We start from the raw sequence: 5,251 nt of genomic DNA on the forward strand, positions 1-5,251 counted from the left end.
TAAATAAATAATGGTTCTGAGAACAACAACCGGTTTCCATTTTTATGCATTAATACCTTGTCTGGCCTCAACTGATAGATAATGTTCTTGCGTGTTGTGGCCGTTTTACCGTGTTTCCTCGGATACCTTTCATCAGTCAAGTAAAACATGAAAGTGTGGGGATATATTCAATAAGCCACACGCTTTTTAGCACTGAAATTGAATACTGCCATTTTCATATTCAGTCGGTCGATGTCTTAATTCTTTCGTGATGCCGTTTCTACCTATCTTTTTCCTTTTTTTTTTTTGTTTTTGCCTCTGCCTTCAGAGGGAAGAGTGGGTTATGTTTTCAGCTGTTTCTGAGCCTGTGCATGGATGTATGAATTGGCAAGATATTTTAGGAAAGGGTGAACTGATAGGAATAAAACTTGACAGTTATATTCATAAGGTGAATGGAGATTAGTAGCTTTAGGGAGATAAGTCATCAGAATTGTAAAAGATAATGATTTCCACAGTTCATATTATTAGCATATTTTGTATAGCGTATGGTTTTTTTTTAAATATATTTACTCATTCATCAGTACCAGGTCATTTACTCAGTGCTGAGTGGTTTAGCAGAGGTATGGTTTCTACTGTATGTCACGTTTATTTTTAATGTTGCAAAGCCCTCCGGAAATTGTATAAGGTGAGTTGTTTGACTTTCTCCTTTACATTACAAACTTATTTTAATATTCATTTTTTATCATTATTGTTTGAAGACGAGGTAAAAGTTGCAACGGCAGCTTGTGGTGGAGGTAAATGATTTAATGTTTTGATCACAATAAGAATTGTTAAATATTGAGAAATGCTAAATATGTTGCTTATTGCAAAATCTCTCTCTCTCTCTCTCTCTCTCTCTCTCTCTCTCTCTCTCTAATATATATATATATATATATATATATATATATATATATATATATATATATATATATATATATATATATATATATATATATATATATATATATATATATATATATATGACTTTTTATCACATCACCGTGATTCATATACAATCAGTAAGCTACAAACGTCCTTTAATATCCAATTCGCTTTACCTCGGAAATAATATATTTTCATATATGTTACCGAAGGGAAATTTTTTAGTTGATAATAAGTTCGTCGTCCCGAACCAGCGAAGGACAAGAACTCAGGACTACAGTGGACGCATTATGCATATATATGTTCCTATATCTCGGTATGTACTTGTTGGATTTGATTGATGATTTTGCCTAAGTTTTATCTCTTAGTCGTGGATCCTTGCCAAGGAAAGCTTAGTTGTCCTACGGATTCTTTACCAACTTATAACAAGCGCAATCGAGTTTTCTGCACGGCGTATAATCAAGGCCACCGAAAATAGATCTATCTTTCGGTGGTCTCGCTATAATGCTGTATGGGCCGTGGCCCATGAAACTTTAACCACGGCCCGGTGGTGGCATATCCTATATCGCTTCCAGAAGTACGATCATGGCTAACTTTAACCTTAAATAAAATAAAAACTACTGAGACTAGATGGCTGCAATTTGGTATGTTTGATGATTGGAGGGTGGATGATCAACATACCAATTTGCAGCCCTCTAGCCTCGGTAGTTTTTAGGATCTGAGGGCGGACAGAAAAAGTGCGGATAGAAAAAAGTGCGAACAGAAAAAGTATGGACAGAATAAAGTGCGGACGGACAGACAAAGCCGGCACAATAGTTTTCTCTTACAGAAAACTAAAAACGCATGCGATGGAGTTCGGGAATCACGTTGCACTGATGATTCTTGAAAGATACCCAAGCAGGGATTGCTTCCAAGACAGTAAGTAACATGCAATAAGCGTCAGGTAAAGGGAAATCATCTTTCAAGTTTAGGGCTGAGGTCGGTTTGTACACTCAGGTACTAAAATAGTAACCGCCAGACCTGTGTGGTTAGGGTTTGCGGTAGGATAAGTAGATGAACGACCATCCTGTTGGTAGCAGATTCTTCTGCGTGCTCGAAAGTGTATAAGGTAATTGTATTTTCCACAAGGCGAAAATAATTGTTCACAAAGTTAACCCCCCTACTGAAATTCTACACAATGATTAAAGAAATTAAAATGACCCCTGCATATGCAAAGTTAACTAGCTTTTTTTTTTTTTTTTTAAGAAGGTCCAATCGTACAAATATGTAAAGGATTCTTTTTCCGTGCGATAAAGAATACCATTTTGTGCAAGCAAGATTTACTTATTTTTTGAAGTTGGTCCCCACACTGAAGCACCGGTATTTTTATTCCACGATATGCGAAAACGAAACGCTTCTCCTCTCCTGGGCGTGGAAAGGTAACTTGCTTTTGGAAAACGTTCGCAACGAACTGAATAAAAATAAATTCCGCCTCTTGCCGCTCGGTGTCTGCATTCGAGTCCCTTTAGCCCAAAAGCAGACAAACATGAAGTTCTGCGGAAAACCAAGCAATAAAGCACCATGTTTGCAAAAGACTGCAGGCGAGATGAAGCCGGTTAATCCATTATGCACGCTAGGAAATTGTGTGAAAATTGCTAGTTATCCGGTCGAAGTTGTAGGTAGAAACTGCAGTGCACCGCCATTTTAGGATATTTGTTTTTTAGACTTCTTGTCGGCGGTTGACTTCTGTTGGTTCATTATTTTGTTCTCTGCTGAGAGCTGTATCAGTGTCTGTTAAGTTGGTTCATTTTTTTTCAGTTGTATTGTAGATATGGTTGTGAATTATTGATTAATATAATGTTTTTGTGGTGTGCTATATTACGAAATGTGATATAAAGAATGGGTTTATGAGAACAGAAAAAACGTTTATAAAAAAAAACCATGAATTAAGAAACATTTGTTTAACCCGTACCAGCTTGTATAGCGATAATGCAAAGGTAAGAAATGAAAAAATTAGGATTTCCTCCATTGGGAATAAAATCTAAGCGTAAAGAGTCTTGTAAGCGAATTCAAGACACTTGGAACGAGTAGGAAAGGGGCAGGGTTTTTTAAGCACCAAATGATAATGGCTTGAAGCCAGTGTACCAAGACAGCACACCTTTGCTTTATACTGTATAATAAAGTTCCAAAACTCGAAGGCTTCTGTATACAAATTTGATTGCTTTATTAACCTTGTGTATTTTGTTGCTTATAAAACACATGCAATTGGTGCTTTCATTAGTTTATTTTTTATCAACGGAATGCCTATAATTTTCTAGATGTGAAAAGTGTTAGGGGAAAATCATGGGTTTTAAATCGCAATCAGTTTCGTCTCGTGGAGGAGCCAAGAGGTAAAATCATACTTTGAGTAGACTGAGCCGCTGATACTGCTAAGGTGTAAAGTCCTTAATAATTTTTAGATGCACAACCTCTAATAATGTTCAGATCTACAGCCCCAAATAGTAAAGTAAATATTCTAATCCCCGTACTGATTTCGATCGTGATTGGTGAGTTTTCTTTGCACAGGAGGTACAGAATCCTTTACAGGAAGCTGAAATAAGTTATGTTTTGAAGTTCAGCTGTACATAAGTTGTGTGTGTGTATATATATATATACAGTATATATATATATATATATATGTGTGTGTATATAAACAGTATACTAATGTTACATATCCCACCAGGCCACCATCTTTTATTACCTTTCAGGACATCGTATGTAAAGGGAGATAACCTCATTTTTAACGCTTTACATCTTGATAATTTGGGATCGAAGTATTCATTAGGATGCTGTACCCATCAGTGCTTGTTATACTGGTATGAAGGTAGAATATTTTACTTGGGTGTATACCCTTGCATATATAACGTCAGCGGAACAGCAGACCCTTGCATTTAAGAAATGGCGAGAGCGCAATAACTGCAAGGATTTAAATGAATTTTTGGCGAACCTTATATGTGGTTATCGTGCCATTAGATACGAAACATATTTTTTTTTAGTAAACTTCTTGTAGTCGCATATATATTCATACATTCTTACAAATGTGTTTGTTCTTGTTATTGCAAATAGTTCGCCGCATGTATTGACTTAGTTTCTGCGATTTTGAATTACTTCTTTAGGATTATGTTTTTGAAGTAACTGTAAAAGTAGTTTAGCAATGATAAAATTAATATTGATGATGATGGTAATTATAGGTTCGATTTGTTTCTTTTCTGTCATTTTATCAGCAGAATTAAGACACAAGTAGTGCCTATGTTTTTACGAAAATTTCAACAAAAATGGGTCCTGCGATTGGCAATAGGTAAATACAGTTTGGGTGAGATTGGATCTTTCTTTCAAACTGGGTATAATGCAGTTTTTTTTCGTTGCTCATCACGCATGTGATTGCAACGTTGTCATTCCACGTTTAAAGAGCGAAACCATATACATTTACCGTAAGTTTTGGTAATCAAGTTTGGTATATACTTCGGTAAAGAAAGTATGACCGCAGGTTCTATCTCCTTTTAACCTGAAAAGATTTTTACGTTTGGCCCTTGACAACTTGCCTTTTCAGGTCAAGAAAAACATTTGCTAATGGATATTTAACGTTAATGGAGGTGTGAAAATATATAGACATTATCGTTATTATTATTTCTCAAATGATGCATAAGTATTTAATCGATATTAAGTGAGTATGGCGAAAAGAGTTATTTGGAAGAAAATCACAGTCTTTATTTAGTTCCTCAAACTTAAATCTTTATCATCATAACTGCCAAATAATTGCCGTCATGTCATCATGACAAATGTTCTTTGGTGTGCTCTTGCCATAACTGATGATCCAACCCGATCCTTCAATGACCTATTGTTGTTAAATACGTCTATATCGATTTGTTTGTTTGGCGTATCGTTAATTACTTCCTGTTAATTTCTTCGTGTAAATTTTTTGCAAAACAGTGGTTATGTAGCCGTGTTCCATCTGTGTTTTTAAAAATTTTAGTAATTATAACAATAATATTTCCGTTTTATATCTGGATCATCAAAGTCCTGTCGGTGCATATTTCATACTTAGGGTAAACATGCATTTTTTGGAGCTAAGTCCCAATCTTTTACTTTCACCCATTTTGTTCCCTGTTCTCTTCAGACCTTGGTGTCTTAAAAGATCCTCTCGCTGTACATGCAAGTGACAAATAAAGGTAAAAGAAGTAAATTCTTTTCTTCGGAAAGCCTGAGTATTTTACATTCTTTGGATGCCGAAGGTTAAATTACATTCTACTGCTCGTAGCTGTAAAGATTCCATTCACCCTCTCGAAGTAAATGTGATGTGATTCATATAATGGGCATCGTCTAGATGCGGTTG

This window comes from Macrobrachium rosenbergii, chromosome 47 (assembly GCF_040412425.1).
Source record: "Macrobrachium rosenbergii isolate ZJJX-2024 chromosome 47, ASM4041242v1, whole genome shotgun sequence".
NCBI classification, from domain to species: domain Eukaryota; kingdom Metazoa; phylum Arthropoda; class Malacostraca; order Decapoda; family Palaemonidae; genus Macrobrachium; species Macrobrachium rosenbergii.